Here is a 19361-nt window from a genome sequence, read left to right on the forward strand (position 1 = left end):
GAAGACCTAAAAGACCTTCTAAAACTAACACCCAAAACTGATGTCCTTTTCATTATAGGAGACTGGAATGCAAAAGTAGGGAGTTGAGCAATACCTGGAGTAGCAGCCAAATTTGAAATTTGGGCTTGGAGTACAGAATGAAGCAGGGCAAAGGCTAATAGAGTTCTGCCAAGAGAATGCACTGGTCATAGCAAACAAGAAAAGAAAACAAAACAACAAACAAAAGAGGAATCTACACATGGACATCACCAGATGGTCAACACTGAAATCAGACTGATTATATTTGTTGCAGCCAAGATGGAAAAGCTCTATACAGTCTGCAAAAACAAGACAGGGAACTGACTATGGCTGAGATCATGAACTCCTTATTGCCAAATTCAGACTTAAATTGAGTGGGGAAAACCACTAAACCATTTAGGTATGGCCTAAATCAAATCCCTTATGATTATACAGTGGAAGTGAGAAATAGATTTAAGGGATTAGATCTGATAGAGTGCCTGATGAACTATGGACAGAGGATCCTGACATTGTACTGGAGACCGGGATCAAGACCATCCCCAAGAAAAAGAAATGCAAAAAAGCAAAATGGCTGTCTGAGGAGGCCTTACAAATAGCTGTGAAAAGAAGAGAAGCAAAAAGCAAAGGAGAAAAAGAAAGATATACCCATTTGAATGCAGAGTTCCAAAGAACAGCAAGGAGAGATAAGAAAGCCTTCCTCAGGGATCAATGCAAAGAAATACAGGAAAACAACAGAATGGGAAAGACTAGAGATCTCTTCAAGAAAATCAGAGATACCAAAGAAACATTTCATGCAAAGATGGGCTCGATAAAGGACAGAAACGGTATGGACCTAACAGAAGCAAAAGATATTAGGAAGAGATAGCAAGAATACACGGAAGAACTATACAAAGAAGATCTGCATGACCCAGATAATCAGGATGGTGTGATCACTCACCTAGAGCCAGACATCCTGGAATGTGAAGTCAAGTGGGCCTTAGGAAGCATCACTACGAACAAAGCTAGTGGAGGTGATGGAATTCCAGTTGAGCTATTTCAGATCCTAAGAGATGATGCTGTGAAAGTGCTGCACTCAATGTGCCAGCAAAGTTGTAAAACTCAGCAGTGGCCACAGGACTGGAAAAGGTCAGTTTTCATTCCAATCCCAAAGAAAGGCAATGTCAAAGAATGCTCAAACTACCGCACAATTACACTCATCTCACACGCTAGCGAAGTAATGCTCAAAAATCTCCAAGCCAGTCTTCAGTAATACATGAACTGTGAACTTCCAGATGTTCAAGCTGGTTTTAGAAAAGGCAGAGGAACCAGAGATCAAATTGCCAACATCCAATGGATCACCGAAAAAGCAAGAGAGTTCCAGAAAAACATCTACTTCTGCTTTACTGACTATACCAAAGCCTTTGACTGTGGGGATCACCACAAACTGTGGAAAATTCTAAAAGAGATGTGAATACCAGACCACCTGACCTGCCTCTTGAGAAACCTGTACGCAGGTGAGGAAGCAACAGTTAGAACTGGACATGGAACAACAGACTGGTTCCAAGTAGGAAAAGGAGTACATCAAGGCTATATATTGTCACCCTGCTTATTTAACTTCTATGCAGAGTACATCATGAAACGCTGGGCTAGAGGAAGTACAAGCTGGAATCAAGATTGCAGGGAGAAATATCAATAACCTCAGATATGCAGATGACACCACCATTATGGCAGAAAGTGAAGAAGAACTAAAAAGCCTCTTGATGAAAGTGAAAGAGGAGAGTGAAAAAGTTGGCTTAAAGCTCAACATTCAGAAAACTAAGATTATGGCATCTGTTCCAATCACTTCATGGCAAATAGATGGAGAAACAGTGGAAACAGTGGCAGACTTTATTTTGGGGGGCTTCAAAATCACTGCAGATGGTGACTGCAGCCATGAAATTAAAAGATGCTTGCTCCTTGGAAGAAAAGTTATGTCCAACCTAGACAGCATATTAAAAGGCAGAGACATTAATTTACCAACAAAGGTCCATCTAGTCATGGCTATGGTTTTTCTAGTGGTCATGTATGGATGTGAGAGTTGGACTATAAAAAAAGCAGAGCACTGAATAATTGATGCTTTTGAACTGTGGTGTTGGAGAAGACTCTTGTGAGTCCCTTGGATTGCAAGGAGATCCAACCAGTCCATCCTAAAGGAGATCAGTCCTCGGTGTTCATTGGAAGGACTGATGTTGAAGCTGAACTCCAATACTTTGACCACCTCATGAGAAGAGCTGACTCATTGGAAAAGACCCTGATGCTGGGAAAGATTGAGGGCAGGAGGAGAAGGGGACGACATAGGACGAGACAGTTGGATGGCATCACCGACTCAATGGAGATGGGTTTGGGTAAACTCCGGGAGTTGTTGATGGACAGGGAGGCCTGGCGTGCTACAGTCCATGAGGTCACAAAGAGTCAGACACGACTGAGCAATTGAACTGAACTGAAGTACCAGACTACAGTCCATGGGGTCACAGAGCGTCAGAGACATATTAGTGACTAAACAACAACAGGTCTTTTACCTCCAGAGTTAGATCTTTTTCTAAGTTGTATTCTTTTAAATGCAATTGTAAATTCTAACCACCAATGATTTGATTAGGCTACTAGATCAGTCTCGGTAAATGGTAGTAATAGCTGAACTTGGACTCATTATAGCTGTTATAGGACTTCCCTTGTGGCTCAGACAATAAAGCATCTGCCTACAATGCAGGAGACCTGGGTTCGATCCCTGGGTTGGGAAGATCCTCTGGAGAAGGAAATGGCAACTCACTCCACAACTCTTGCCTAGAGAATCCCATGAATGCAGTACCCGGTAGGCTACAGTCCATGGGGTCTCAAAGAGTCAGACACAACTGAGCGACTTCACTTCACTTCATAGCTGTTATGGTTGAACTGTGCTCCGCCCCCAAAGTATTTTGAAGTACTAGCCTCTAGTACCTGTGAACATGATCTCATTTGGAAATAGGGTTTTTATAGATGAGATTAGATCATGATGAGATCATTAGGATGGAGCCTAATCAAAAAGACTAGCAGAAGTCATTAGAAGAAGAGACAGAGACAAACAGAATATCATGTTTGATACAGAATGATACAGCTACAAGTAAAAGAACACCAAGAATTGACAGCTACCACCAGAAGCTAGAAAGTGGCAAGGGAGGATTCTGTACAGAGCCTTAGAAAGGAACCAATCCTGCTAAAACCTTGATTTTGGACTTCTAGCCTCCAGAGCCGTGAGAGAACAATTCTATTGCTTTAAGCTGTCTGGTTTGTGGTCCTTTGTGACAGCAGCCCTAGGAAACTAACACAATAGCTGATAAAGCCTTAGAGACTCCTTTGTTCTTTTAAGTATATTGTTTCTTTCTTGATTATAAAATAGTATTTGTTTTTTATATAGATATCTAAAATACACATAAATATTTAAAACAGAAAATTTAGAAATACATACAATCCCATAGAAGGAGAGAATCACTGTTAATAAAGCTACTGAAATACATTCTTAATAGTACCCTGGCTTAGCCATCAAACTCTAAAGTGAAATTTCATTTTAACATCTTTTCACTATAAGCAATATAGCTAAGGGACATACTGAAGAGTTTCCAGTGATATATTACAACCATCCACCTTACTAGTAAAACTATTTAAAACTTTATTTTAGATAATTAGATAGCAAGCTATCTATAAGTATACCTATATTTATATATGTATACTTATATATACCTATACATAGGTAAGTGTGTATGCTAAGTCACTTCATTCATGTTCAACTCTGCAACCCTATGGACTGCAGCCCACCAGACTCCTCCGTTCATGCGGATTTTCCAGCCAAGAATACTGACTAGAGTGGGTTGCCATCCCCTCCTCCAAGGGATCTTCCCATATGTAGGTAGATAGCAAGTTAAAGCAAAAAAAAAAAAAAAAAACCTAATTCATTATAGGCCTCCTTTTTATAAAGTTGAAGTATTATAGTAAGAAAGATAATAGAAGAATAGATGACTTTTGATACAGAAAACCACAAGATGATACTAGAAAATTTATTAAACACAAAATAAAATTAAAGTAATAAGGACAAACCATACTACCACCACCCCAAAAAGCAAATTTTAAGTAACTTTCAATGTTTTGTATCTTTTTGCTCAACTTCTTTATGCCCAATAAAGAACTGTGCTTTATTTATTCTGGCTGTTACCAATCACTAGATTCCAATGGTAACTAATTAGAGAAAAACAAGAGCGCATATGTATCCAGAATACAGAGTATGAACATGAGAGACAATGGCTTATGGCAATCTGCTTTAAGACATGATCTTCAGAAGAAAAGTATGCCATGCCAAGGCAGGTATCACCTAACATTCCTTTGCCTTGACAAAGCCCCAAACTGAACTCCTGCTTTACCTCTATCTTCTTCCCCATTTTAGCTGATGGTAACTTCATCATTCTAGTCGCTCAGAAGAAATAATCTTGGTATCATCTTTGACGCCTCTTTTTTGAATATCTTAGACAGAATGTGCCCAATTCTTACCACCTCCACTTCTACTATTCTGGACTTCGCCATCATCAGATCTTTCCTGGATTGCCAGACAACGTCGTAATTGTCTCCTTGCTTCTACCATTAGCTGTTACAGTCTATTCTCAAGATTAGACATGAAACTTCTAAAATCAAATGATAAAGCCATCCCTCTGCTCAAAACTTTTTAATGGGTCCTTACTACATTCAGATTAAAAACCAAAAATCTTTACAATGGCCTGCAAAGCTTATACTACCTGCTAAAGTAAAAACGCTTTTTTCTAAACTCACACCACTTCTGAGCCCAGATGTGTGGGTTTTTACACAATAAGCAATTCTCTAATTCTCAAGACACTACAATTTAACTCGATTTGACACTATTGGAGTTAGTATCAGATCCCACAAGCCAATGGCTCAGTCCCACTAGAGACTCCCCATTTCAGACAACAACCACAAGTCCCAAGTAGTCACCTGTATTTCTGATGAACCACCAATAAGTTAGGGGTTCCCTCCAACCTCTGCCAAGGATTCAATTAACTTGCTGCCATGGCTCTGGAAAACAGCTTACTTGAGTGGATTTCAACTTCATTATAAAAAGATACAACTCATGAACAGTCTGATGGAAGAGCTGAAACAGGGCAAAAAATGTGGGAAGGGGCAAGGAGCTTCCACACCCTCTCAAGAACACCATCCTCCCAACACCTCTACAAGTTCACCAACCCAAAAGCTCTTCAAACCGCTTCAGTTAGGATTTTTTAATGGAGGTTTCATTGTGTAGGCATGCTTGATTAAGTATTTGGCCACTGGTGAGTAGCTCAACCTCCACGTCTCCCCTCTCTGGAGCTGTGTGTATATGTGTATGGTGAGGAGAGGGGGTGGAGGGCTGAAAATTTCAATCCTCTAATGACATGGTTGGTTTCGTGACAATCCATTCTCACCCTGCGGCTAGCACCCAGTCACCAACACACATTTATCTCAACCATAGCCATCTCAACACACATTTATCACCTTGCAGATTCCAAGAATTTTCGGAGCTGTGTGCCAGGAAACAGGCAGAGACCAAACATACATTTCTTCTTATGTAACACCCATCTTCTCACCTCTAACTTCATCCCTAACTACTTTCCCTTTACATTCTCCGTTTTCAACTTTATGGGCCTCCTCGTTATTCCTGAACAAACCACGCAAACTCCTGCTCTAAAGCCTTGACACTCTATTCCACTGCCTGGAGTACACTTCCTCTTGATACCCACATGACTTCTTCCTGGCTCACTTCATGACTGCTTTGCTCAAAAATCACCTTCTATATGAGGCTTATACTTAAAATTGCAACCCACTCCATATTCCCAATTCCCCTTGCCCCGCTCTACTTTTTCTTTTCTCCTTGGCATTCTTCACCAACTAAGATAGCATACAATTGACTTATTGTTTTTTATCACTGTTTATCATTGTTTCTCCTCCCAATCCTCTTAGAATATAAACTGAATTCCAAGGAACTAGAACAATACAAAGTACATGGTAGGCAGTCATTAAATACTTACTGAATGAAGCTCAGGAAATAAAGCGGAACCTCAATCAACAAACCCTATGAAATCAACAAAGAGGACCTGGGCATTAAAGGTATAGGACAACTTCCCACCACTTGGCAGCTAGGTTAATGTCAGTAGTATACTGACAAGGAGGTAAGATTATTTCAGGCCTATACAGCAGTACCTTATAATAGAAAACATCTTCTAGGGTTCAAACAGACTGCTCACCTAAAAACAGGGAGGGCCATAATTAGAGGGCCAAGATTTTATTATGCAGGGTGAGAAGTTTAAAAGAAGATAAAGCACAAAGTACCTGGTTAACAAAGAATGCCCTGATGGGTTCTTGACAAGGATGGAATTCATGTTCTGGTACTGACCTCATGATTTCCAATTATTCTACCTCTGAAAAACTTCCACCAACACAGCATATTACTCAACTACTTAATCATTAAAAGCAAATGAATTCCATTATCTATAATTATGATCTATATTAAAAAGTTCATAGAATTATTGTAAGAATCACAAACCATGTCTAAAATAACTAATAAATGCCCAAAACACGGCAAGCACTCAGTAAAAATGCGAGCTAACTATAATGACAGCAAAAACACAATCTCTGATATAAAATGATTTTTAACGATATAAAAAACACATTTGAAGAAAAAGTAAAAGCTGTATTGATATTTTACACCCCATTTTGTTATTACTCCATTTCTTTAAACTGATGTATCAATCTTGACTAAAGACATAATCCAGATTAGTGGCATCGGATAAACTGTACAATGAATTATTAACTTCCAAATTTTAAAATCTATTAAGTCATTCTTAGTAGAAAATAAGCAGTTTCATTTGTAGAGCTATCCTACTTTAAGAAAACTTAAAATATGAAAACTTCTAATTACAAAAAGAAGTTTGGGAATGCTTCACTTTACAAGTAGATTCACCATAGTATTATTTTAAACATTGATTTACGAACTGAGCTAGAGAAAGAGAAATGAGTTACCATGTTAGAAGGCAATGCATCAGAAATAAAGTGAAAGCAATTCTGAAATAATGTAAGCAACAGAGATTTAATTTAGAAGAATTCAACCTATGTACAACTTTTCAGAAAAATTCAAAACTTCCTTAATGACAATTTTAATTCATAAATAACATGACAACCATGCAGCCATAAACAATAACTAGCAACTTTTCTGAAGTGACTCATGTAAAATAAAAGTTCTTCAACCATATGCAATGGCTTGTAGCACGTTGGGGTATGTCACAGAACACCTTTGATGGCAGCCTATGGATCCCTTAGGATGATGTTTGTAAAAACATAAAATATAATTCATGGGATTACAATTAAAAAAGGGCGAAAAAAGTGTATAAGATTCCCAAGAAACCCAGTTACATTAAAATTCAGTTCTAATCATAGACCACAGTTTTAATCATGAATCCTCAGTTAATAAAAGAACTGCTGATAGAGGTTACAGATTAATTTGGAAAAGAAAAGAAGAAATACTTTTGCCTAAATATTCTATACATGTAGTATTCCTAGTATTTAAAAAAATAACTTGCCAAGATTAGGATATTATATAGTTATTTAAAGTTTAAATAACCTTTGAAAGTTTTTATCTCTGGTAGAACATTTCTTGTTCCTACTGTGTGCATATACTATAATGCAAAATAACAGTTTCAACAGGAAAATAATTTGTGATTTGACTACTGAATGTGTACATTACCTTAAAACAGAATTTTCATTTTTGAACTTTGGCTAAAAAAAACTTCTAAATCATTATTCCCAAAATATCCTGGTACTGCACAGTTTAAAATATACATTTGACACTAAATAATGGAAAAGATCTTGAATCACAGTATTTACTAAAATCGTTAAGTTTTTTGATTTTTTAAGAAAAAGAATAAACTAGGTGAGAAATGGTGCCCTACCACCATTAAAATAGCTTTCTTTGAAAAAATCATTTTTTTGTATCTAAAGAAAATATTAATAAATGACTATTAGTGTCAAGTTACAAGAGCTATACAAATCTACCTACATTTACAAAAACATTTTTTTAGTTAATAGGGAAAATGAAAGATCTGTTCTTGGTTGCTTATTTTTCACACTGTAGGAAAAAAACACACATAACTAGTGTGTTGAGTAGAATAAATCACTTTCATGTTTAATCACTAGTAATTGTGAACCTAAACAAACTGTACAGTGAGTTCATTTTAAAAACGAATAAAATTTAAAATAAAAACAAAAACCTTGTTTTTTTCAGAGCATAACTAACTCCTTCCTACAGTGTGTTTGTCTATTTGAAATTATGACAACAGCAGATAAATCATATATTACTTTTTTTTTCATATATTACTTTTGCAATATGTTTCATTTGTTTTCATTTCTCTTTGCCTAGACCATCATCATGTAACTGAAAAGAATAGAACATTAAACTAACAAGAAGTATTTAATATTAACTTAGCCAAAAGTTCATTTCAATCCGAATTTTGTTAGGAATTTCTCCTTCTTTTAAATACTGAGAATTACGAACGCTTTTCTTTAAAGAACATTACTAAAAGTGAATCAGACCCTAATCACAAAGAACCTCCTGAATTTAAACATCCCTCAGAAATAGCCTTGAAAACTCACTGCAAAAAAATACATATTTTCTTCCAGATAAGGAAACATTTGGCAAACTCTTATCTAACAAATAAAGCCTTGCAGTACATTTGCAAGCATTAATGAGGCTTCGTACTAATGGAGAAAACCTTGTAGCGGAGTCAAAACCTCAGAGCACGCTCGAAATGCAGGCTTTAGAAACGCTCTCTGCTACACCTGTGCAAGTACTTCCTGTTCTCCAAAGATATTTAAAAGTTGTTTGGTAAACGTCCCGTTGGAGAAAGAAATGGCAACCCACTCCAGTATTCTTGCCTGGAAAATCTCATGGACGGAGGAGCCTGGCGGGCTACAGTCCATGGGGTCGCAAAGAAGTCGGATACGACTGGGCACACACCAGACCAGAAATGTCCACTAAATCGCCATTTAGAAGCTAAACATTAACTTCATAAATTACTACTACTAAATCACTACATTATTACTACTACCACTCAGAAATCACCAGTCCGAAGAGTCTCACGAATCATCTCTTCTCCAAACAGAACAACAAAACCTCTTTAAAAAGCGGCTGCTCGAGAGGCAGTGGCTTGGATAGTGAGGGGCAGGCGCCAGGTAAGCATAATATTCATAATTCCAAAGCACTAAGCGACCCAGCAGGATCCCAGGTTCCGCCTCTGGCCAGCCCTCAAACACAGCAGGAACAACCACAACCCAGTAAGTACAGGACCTCCTCCCTACGCGTTCGCCTCCAGCCTGGTCAAAGGCACCTCCGCCAGATCCTGGACGCGGCGGGAGGGCGGCGGGAGGGCTGCGTGATCTCCAGAGTCTGCCCCGAAGCGGCTGGGGGAGGAGGTCGGGGGGCAGCGAGGAGAGACATCGAGTCTGGGACTGGAACGTGGGTCTTCCAGTCAGGCCCGCGGAGGTCGCAGGTCTTTGGATCTCCAGCCAGGGACTAGTTTCGGAGACTTACCTTGAGCTCTGCCCTTTTAGCAAGAGGGGCGTGCGGTCCAGGTAGAGAAATATGGGCCTTCTACCGCCACAGGGCAATCTCCCGCTGGCCCAGCTCTGCGTCCAGCTGACACCAGGCTGACACACCAACAGCTGCCACCGAAACCGAGGCTCACCGGGAACTGGAGCAGAGGCGACTGGTCTCCGCCGCCCAGACCTCGACCCAGCGCTTGGAGCATGCGCACACGCCTCACCACCCAAAGGCCAGTCAGGCCAGTGACACCTGCGATCAACAGGTCCTGGGAGCCCCGCCCAAATCCCCGCCTCACCCCCGCCCCGCCTCCTCGAAGCTGACCCCGCCCTCAGGCTCCAGGAGCTGGCTCCGCCCCCACACGCGATTTCCCGGCTTTCCGGACCTGCGGATCTGTGTTCCCGCGCGGATTCGATAGGGCTGGTGATCCAGTTGACTTACTCTGAGCCGCGAGATCCCGCGAGAACAGGGAGTTGACCATTTTTCTTAAGGCGGGAGCGGAGCGCTGGGGTTAACTGTTCGAGAAAGGAGGCTGCAGGTTGGTTTTTGTGGTGTAAAGAGAAAAAAGGAATAGTTGTGGAAGTAGTTATTCCGATACTCTTGGTCATTTATTTATTCATCATTTTCTAAGCTCAGGGACACGAATCCACCAGACACTGGGCTTTAAGTTAGTTGTTATTACCTCAGAGAAAACGACCTGTATCGGTTGGCCTCGAAACCCTAGGCGAATTCGCAGTTCTCTTTAGCTTTTTGTGAATCCTTACAATCTGTTTGCAGTTAAATGATTTACATTGGCTTGAATGTATATTCCCCAACTGGTTGTTTCGTGACTATTTAATAAAATGAAAGGCTTAATAAACATGTTGACCCGGTTAATGGTTAAGTGTGAGAAAAATGTGGCTTCCTCCTTACTGTGCTTTCAACAGGTTTTAAGTTGCAAGCTAATGTTTGGGAAATGGGTGAAACTTCGTTTTGTAATAACTTGTTTCTTAGGAATAGTAGTAAAAGGAAAACCCACTGTCATCTTTAGTATAAACGATCCCTCTCAATGAGTAGTAAGGTTTTGGAACTCATTTCAAAGCTGTTGCAGGTTCAACATACAGATTCTAAAAATTGATCAAACAGGTAGGTAACTCTAAATGTCTGTTTGAAGAAACAGAAGGAGGAAACATTTTAGATTGGTATAGGCAAGTATTACCTGTGACGGAATCAAGGAGAATTTGTTGAGCATTTATTGTTCCCTTCACTGAATTGGGCACTGAAGAAAATACAGTGAAGTTTAAAATACGGTTCTTGCCCTCAGGAAATTTAAAACTTGAAGAAGGAGAAAAAGAACTACATTAAAAAAAGAGCACCATTAATTCTCCCCCCTAGTGCTACCTTCTCCTGGTTTTGCGACTACCTCTCTGAGGCACTTTAAATATTTTTATTCTTAACTGTGCCCTCTGTGTTCCCAAACTCTCCATTTTCTTGTGTTGTAACTTCTTTTGTGTCCTTGAACAGTCTTTTCCCCACGATGGACTTATCTACTAGGTATACTGGGCACATGGAGAAGGAAATGGCAACCCACTCCAATATTCTTGTCTGGAGAATCCCAGGGACAGAGGAACCGGGTGGGCTGCCATCTATGGGGTCGCACAGAGTCGGACACGACTGACGTGACTTAGCAGCAGCAGCAGCATCCTGGGCACCAAGGACTCCCAAATGGATATCTTCAGCTTAGACCCTTTTAAGCAACAGCATCTTTGGGTGTCATGTGCTGAGTCACTTCAGTAGTATCCAAATGTTTGCAACCCTATGAACTGTAGCACACCAGGCCCCTCTGTCCATGGGATTCTCCAGGCAAGAATGCTGGAGTGGATTGTCATTCCCTTCTCCAGGGGATCTTCCCGACCCAGGAATCGAACCCTGTCTCTCATCTCATATGGCTTCTGCATTGCAGGCAGTCATATAGGTATGTCCCAAATTGACTTGGACATCTTTTCTGTTCCCTACTCCTAGTGTCGTATCTCTTCCCACCCATCTGGAACCTACACTGCTTTCATTCCCTATTTTAGATAATAGCACCCAGTTGCCCAAATCAAGAATCCATGTGTACCCCTATATTACATTTCCTTCATTTCCTCTGTCCTGATATCAAATTTGATTAATTCATCTCCTTAAGGATCTCTCAACCTCCGCACCCCTTTTAATCTCCATTCTCACTGTCTTAACCTATCGGCTAATCATCATCTCTCCTAACTCATCTCCCTTGGACCACTGCAATAGGCTCTAGTTATTTCCCACTCCAGTCCAACATGCATGTCTGTTAATAATTTTTCTAACACAAAAATATGATTACAATATTACCATGCTTTTTTCAGGAGCTCCCCATCTCCTTCAGGACCTGGCCCCAGACTTAGTCTCATCTACTACTCTTGCCCATTTATGCCATGCTAGCTGTATTGAATTCCTTGCTCATCTGTGTTTCTACTAGGTTCTCTCAAGATCTTTTAGGTCTCAGTTGAATACTTATTTCATCCATGGAAACTTTCATAACTTCCCGAGACAGATTTGCCCTTCCTTCACCCTTTTTGGGTTTATCTATAACAATTATGTTATAATATAGCTATTTCTTTGCAAATGTAATTGACAGAGCACTCTTGAAAAATAATTTGAACTATGGATAATAAAGACTCATACTATCTCCCTGCCTCCTTTCTAGATTGTAGAAGAATGCCATTCAGTTTACCATACTCAAGAATTTGACAAAACCGTAACTGTACAGTTTTTTTAATCATGTAACTTCAAACTTTCTGCTACTTCTTGGCATATTTAAGTACTGAGTTTTACATGGTATACTAGATCACAAGTTAGAGTCAAATGGACAGTGTGAAGCAAACAGTGAAAAAAAGGAAAATTGACAGTTCACTGTATTTTAGGACAGGAGTTGCTCCCAAAAAACTTTGTAGTTAGAAATGTCACAACATAAGTTTTAAATGTACTGCCTCTGAGAATTACTATTTGTTCTCGAAGTATATGTGTATACATTTAATTCAGTATTTATTTTATTGGGGAGACCCAAATTAATGAGGAAAAATCTCTGCACTTCTTCACTGACTTGAGATCATGAAAGAAAAGATTTGGAATGCCAAAGACATTATGTTGTTTGAATGAGGCCGAGCCAAAGTTTACATCATCAGCACCACCACACTTACATACCTCTTTATTATTCTGGAGCGATTATAATCCAGACTTTGGGAGATGTACCATCTTGTGGTTCTATTCACCCTATTCACTAATAAGTGGTAGAAGTAGCAGATCCAGGCTTCGGGAGATGTACCATCTTGTGGTTCTAATCACCCTATTCACTGATAAGTGGTAGAGGTAGCAGTATTCTATCCTGAGAAGCTATCATCTGGTAGTTCCAGGAGGTAAACAACAGCTAAAGACATGGCAAACCATGAATGGGCTGGGTAGGATAAAGTGAAATACAGTATAGAGAAGTTGTAGCTAAATGGCTATCTCAGGATTGGATGTGAGACTAACTCCTTTTTTCCTAATTGCATGAAGGAAATGTTGACAAGTGTTATCTTCTTAGTAAACTTGTAGAGAACAGGGACTATATTTTTTCACTGTGAATTTCTAGGGCATAGCACAGTGCCTGGCATAGATATATAACAAATGTGTTCAGTGGATAGGTTGAAGAACTAGAAGTTCTGTTAATTTTTTAGAGAATAGAGACATATGTGTGGACCAGAATTGGGGAAAGCTGCTATGGGAGATCAGATATGAGCTTCAACTTGGAAGGTTCATGGGTAGGCGTATTTGAAGGCACTGTGAAGGAGATATGACTATTCAAGAGCAAAGTTTTAGAAACAGGAATTAAAGCCAATGCAGGGCTATAATAGGAAGCCTTTTAAGTTCTTGAACAGGATGTTTAGTTTGGAATTATATATGGATTTGTAGGGGAAATTGTAGTGAGGCAAGAAGATGAGCTAAATCAGTACAATTCCAGAGAAACCTTCAGTGATGATGAGGCGAAGCAAAAAATCTAGTCATAATCAACCACTTCCTCTATGACTCATACCAATTTTTGTAACACCATCCTTTTACATGGCTTTCCTCCAACCTATTTGGTTGTTCCTTTTCAACCTGCTTTTCTCTTACACTTTCTAGATGATGGTGTTCGTAGTGCCTGGCCCTAACACCAGGTTTTATCCTCATGGTTTTAAATATATATTTCACACACAGCAGCCGAAGTAGCCTATTTTAAATATTGACATGTTACCCCCCTACTTAAAATTGTTCAAAGACTTACTATATACATAAAATCCAAATAGACACCTGAAGGAGCTATTCTTCCCTCCCTAACAGCATCTCATGCTATCAAGGATTTTGCACTCTTTATTCCCTATACCTAGAACCCTGGTTCTTAATGGGGAGTGATATTGTCTCTCAAGGGACATTTGGCAAAGGGCAATACGTTGCTGATTGTCACAGGGTAGGAAGGGAGTGCTGCTACTTGTATCCAGTTGGGGTGAGGCCAGTTCTAAACACCACACAACAGACAAGTCACCCACAACAAAGAATTATATGGTTCAAAATGTCATTAGTGCCCAAGCTAGGAAACCCTGACCTACAATGCCTTCCCCTGAGTCTCCAAGTGGCTGACTCCTTTTCATCCTCTATACTCTAGTTTTAACTTTGTCTTCCTAGAAGTCATCTTTGACTTAGAACTTCCTACCTGTCTCTATCACAGTGTTCTGTTTATTCATCTCATACCACTTTTCAAAACCTGTGATTATTTAGTTTATTTGTTTGTCTTTCTCATTATCTAGAAAGCAGATCCCATGAAAAGCCTCTCTCCATCATTATTCTTTCTGTAAAGGCTAATACAGTGGCACAGAGTAGGCATCAATAAAGAGTTATTTGACACCTGAATCTGGACCTACAATATGTCATAGAATGAAAACAATAACTTTTTCTTCTTCTTTTTTTCTGTAAAATTAAAATATGCAGTTACTGATTGAAGACACAGAACAGATTGGAGACACCTGCAAGGAAGTTGTCATCACTCAGAGTGTCTTCTAAGTCAGCTGGTCTGAGGTCAGTATTCAGATGTGCTCCACAAATACCCTTCCTTCCTAAGTAGCATCTCAAAATCAGAACCAAAAGTAGAATCATACTATGGCCAATTTAACTAATGTCGGTGAAGTAAAGAGAATCAGGCCGGAAGGAAAAAAAAGAAACAAGAATGAATAGTACCAAAAATGATATAAAATTATTTGATCAAACTAAGAAGTTTAGAAGACCCAATTTTTTAATATGTGCATGTCTTTACAAAGCTGTTTCAAAACTGTATTTAGAATTACCTGGTTAATATACATTTTAATTTTTTTCAATTAAGAAAATATGTACTGTGGACATATATTGCTTTGTCCTTTCCTGCTTTTACCAGTAATAATAGATCATACCACTTAACCCCAGGATGGGCATAACTCCATGTTGAGCATTTCATCATTTTCTGGCTCTGGTGATTAGTGTATGAGTGATTTGAGCTAATCAGTATTCTTTCTCAGGAGTTTTCAAATTATTAATAGAGCTTACAGGAAAGATCCTTTTTCTTCTCTGTGTACAAAGCTATAAAACTGTAAGCTCAGAGGTGCTTGTGGCAATGTGCCTTGTCATTTACAGTATCTAGTCTGAAAGAATAAGGCAGCTTTGGAGGAGAGGGGAAAGAGAAAAGTTCCTAAGGGTTCTCTAGCCTCTTATAAAATAGGTAATTCAGGAACTGAGTGTTCACTAAACTCCTTAAAGCTCTGCAGCATGACCTTTTGTTAAACATCAGATCAAATTCAGTATCCATAGCATCTTAGCCAGCTCTTCCTTAGGCACAACTTTACTGGCCTTACATTCCAATCTTTCTATTAGCTAGTTAACCACATTGAGTGGTTTAACCAGTAACCTCCTTAATTTTGCTGACTTATTGTCAGTTTAAGCAATTTCATTACCTTTGTTATTTCACTTTGAAGCATCCTAATTTTCTTATCTGTAAAATTGGGATGAGAAATAATACTTATATATGATGTATTTTGATGTTCCCAGATAAAAGCAACTATAAAGTCTTATACTGTGTTATTATGGCCATTAGTGTTGTTATTACAGTTACCAATACTGCTGTCATCAATGATAATATGTTGCTATAAGAACCTGTATATTGTTTTTCTTGCTATAATATGTATTTTATTACAGTCTCAAAGATACACAAGGCTTTAGATTCCTTCTAGTCCAGCCTCCTGCTCACTAAAGTACTATCCCTGACAGTAGTTGTCCAACCTCTGTTCAAATATGGTAACAGCAGTAGAAAACTTGATGTTTTGTGAGATATCCTTTTCTTTTTAAGACTTCTTTAACCACTAAGAAATTTTCATCACGGTGAGTTTAAATTTACCTACTAGTAATTTCTATACACAGATCTTATTTCTATCCTTTATAGGAACGGAGATCTATGTTCTCTTTTCCATAAGACACTACTGAACTTTGAAAACATGTTTTGTGTTTTCTAGCGAAAAGTTCTCTCAAAAAATTTTTGAAGGCCTAGTAAAATATTAAACTAATCTGCTCATTCATTCATTCATTCATTCGGCTTCACCTTATCCCTCAAAGATTTAAAGTAAATTCTAAAAAATAAAATAAATTCTAACATATAATATAAAACAATGGTCAGACATAAATAAGAAAAAGAATCAGAACTATGAGAAAGTAGAATATGAGTAGAATGTAAAGAGTGAGAACGAAAGAATAGAAATAAGCATGAGCCTGTGGCTTAAGTTTGTTTGACTCTGATCTGAAATTATAAGTGAATATGATATTTATCAGTGACAGGAAACATTTTTCTGTCATCATCTAAAATGCTTTTTCCTCTATGTTGGCCCTCATCTAAAAAGGCTCTTACCTGTGTTCACTGACAATAGACTCATCTACATGTCCCTGGGAAATGAAGTAATAGGCTTCATAATCCATGAAACTGACTTCAGGATGTAATATTGTTGTCAACTTCTGGAAAAAATATGGTGACAAAAAAAAAAATACATCTGCAATTAGCATGATTATCAGTTCAGTTCAGTTCAGTTGCTCAGTCGTGTCCAACTTTTTGCAACCCCATGGACTGCAGCACACCAGGCTTCCCTGTCCATCACCAATTCCTGGAGCTTGCTCAATCTCATGTCCATTGAGTCCATGATGCCATCCAACCATATCATCCTTTGTCATCCCCTTCTCCTCCCGCCTTCAATCTTTCCCAGCATCAGAGTCTTTTGAGTCAGTTCTTTGCATCTGGTGGCCAAAGTATTGGAGTTTCAGCTTTAACATCAGTGCTTCCAATGAATATTCAGGACTGATTTCCTTGAGAATTGATGGTTTGATCTCCCCACCCCCCAGTCCAAGGGACTCTTAAGAGTCTTCTCCAACACCACAGTTCAAAAGCATCAATTCTTTGGCACTCAGCTTTCTTTATAATCCAAGTCTCACATCCATACGTGACTACTGGAAAAACCATAGCTTTCACTAGATGGATCTTTGCTGGCAAAGAAATGTCTCTGCTTTGTAGTATGCTGTCTAGAATGGTCATAGCTTTTCTTCCAAGGAGCAAGCATCTTTTAATTTCATGGCTGCAGTCACCATCTGCAGTGATTTTGGACCCCAAGAAAATAGTCTGTCACTGTTTCCATTGCTTCCCCATCTATTTACCATGAAGTGATGGGACCGGATGCAATAATCTTAGTTTCTTGAATGTTGAGATTTAAGCCAGCTTTTTCACTTTCCTCTTTCACTTTCATCAAGAGGCTCTTTAGTTCCTCTTCATTTTCTGCCATAAGGGTAGTATCATCTGCATATCTGAGATTATTGCTATTTCTCCTGGCAGTCTTGATTCTGGCTTGTGAACCAGCCCAGGCATTTTGCATGTTGTACTCTCCACAGAAGTTAAGTAAGGTGACAATATACAGCCTTGATGTACTCCTTTCCCAATTTGGAACCAGTCTGTTCCATGACTGGTTCTAACTGTTGCTTCTTGACCTGCATACAGATTTTGCAGGAGGCAGGTTAGGTGGTCTAGTAGTCCCATCTCTTGAAGCATTTTCCACAGTTTGTTGTAATCTACACATTTAAAGGCTTTGGTGTCTTCAATAAAGCAGAAGTAGATATTTTTCTGGAATTCTCTTGCTTTTCTTTGATCCAACGGATGTTTCCTCTGGTTCCTCTGCCTTTTCTAAATCCAACTTGAACATCTGGAAGTTCATGGTTCACATACTATTGAATCCTGGCTTGGAGAATTTTGAGCATTACTTCGCTAGCATGTGAGATGAGTGCAATTGTGCAGTAGTTTGAACATTCTTTGGCATTGCTTTTCTTTGGGATTTGAATGAAAACTGACCTTTTCCAGTCCTGTGGCCACTGCTGAGTTTTCCAAATGTGCTGGCATATTGAGTGCAGCACTTTCACAGCATCATCTTTTAGGATTTGAAATAACTCAACTGGAATTCCATCACCTCCACTAGCTTTGTTTGTAGTGATGCTTCCTGAGGCCCACTTGACTTTGCATTCCAGGATGTCTGGCTCTAGGTGAGTGATCACACCATCATGATTAGCTGGGTCCTGAAGATATTTTTGGTATAGTTCTATGTATTCTTGCCAACTCTTCCTAATATCTTCTGCTTCTGTTAGGTCCATACCATTTCTGTCCTTTATTGAGCCCATCTTTGCATGAAATGTTCCCATGGTATCTCTGATTTTCTTGAAGAGATGTCTACTCTTTCCCATTTTGTTGTTTTCATTTTTTTCTTTGCACTCATCACTGAGGAAGGCTTTCTTATCTCTGCTTGCTATTCTTTAGAACTCTGCATTCAAATGGTTCTATATTTCCTTTTCTCCTTTGCCTTTATCTTCTCTTCTTATCACAGTTTTTTGTAAGGCCTCCTCAGACAACCATTTTGCCATTTTGCATTTGTTTTTCTTGGGGATGGTCTTGCTCCCTGCCTCCTATACAATGTCACAAACCTCCATCCATAGTTCATCAGGCACTCTATCAGATCTAGTCCCTTAAATCTATTTCTCATTTCCACTGTATAATTGTTAGAGATTTGATTTAGGTTATACCTGAATGGTCCAGTAGTTTTCCCTACTTTCTTCAATTTAAGTCTGAATTTGGCAATAAGGAGTTCATGATCTGAGTCACAGTCAGCTCCCGATCTTGTTTTTGCTGACTATATAGAGCTTCTCCATCTTTGGCTACAAAGAATATAATCAATGTGATTTCGGTATTTACCATCTGGTGTGTCCATGTGTAGATTTGTCTCTTGTGTTGTTGGAAGAGGGTGTTTGCTTTGACCAGTGTGTTCTCTTAGGAAAACTCTGTTAGCCTTTGCCCTGCTTCATTTTGTTCTCTGAGGCCAAACTTGCCTGTTACTCCGGGTATCTCTCTTGACTTCCTACTTTTGCATTCCAGTCTCCTGTGATGAAAAGGACATCTTTTTTTGGTGTTATTTCTGGAAGGTCTTGTAGGTCTTCATAGAACCATTCAATTCTCTTTCAGCATCACTGGATGGGGCATAGACTTGGATTACTGTGATACTGAATGGTTTGCCTTGGAAACGAACAGAGATCATTCTGTCATTTTTGAGATTGCACCCAAATACTGCATTTCAGACTCTTATGTTCAGTGTGATGGCTACTCCATTTC

The 19361-nt window shown here is 39.1% G+C and overlaps 1 protein-coding gene and 1 long non-coding RNA gene across 10 annotated transcripts in view; one reads left to right on the forward strand and one right to left on the reverse strand.

Moving 5' to 3' along the window:
* The window catches only part of USP53 (ubiquitin specific peptidase 53), a 59532-nt gene extending 49612 nt beyond the window's left edge, over nt 1-9920 (reverse strand). Inside the window, exon 1 of one of the 2 annotated variants that reach the window (XM_061421162.1) lies at nt 9632-9920. The gene's annotated coding sequence lies outside the window, so the exon portion shown is untranslated. The remainder of the gene's footprint in view (nt 1-9631) is intronic. The other variant, XM_061421163.1, reaches the window with a different exon arrangement.
* A 70-nt stretch (nt 9921-9990) lies between these two features.
* Nucleotides 9991-19361, forward strand: part of LOC133249993 (uncharacterized) — a 350474-nt gene continuing 341103 nt past the window's right edge. For 2 of the 8 annotated variants that reach the window (XR_009737197.1, XR_009737198.1), the window contains exons 1-2: nt 10002-10178; nt 14642-14728. This is a non-coding gene — a long non-coding RNA (uncharacterized LOC133249993). Of the gene's footprint in view, nt 10179-14641; nt 14729-19361 lie in introns of all 8 variants that reach the window. The other 6 variants (XR_009737194.1, XR_009737201.1, XR_009737199.1 and 3 more) reach the window with 6 other exon arrangements.

The sequence above is a fragment of the Bos javanicus genome, chromosome 6, assembly GCF_032452875.1.
Source record: "Bos javanicus breed banteng chromosome 6, ARS-OSU_banteng_1.0, whole genome shotgun sequence".
Lineage (NCBI taxonomy): Eukaryota > Metazoa > Chordata > Mammalia > Artiodactyla > Bovidae > Bos > Bos javanicus.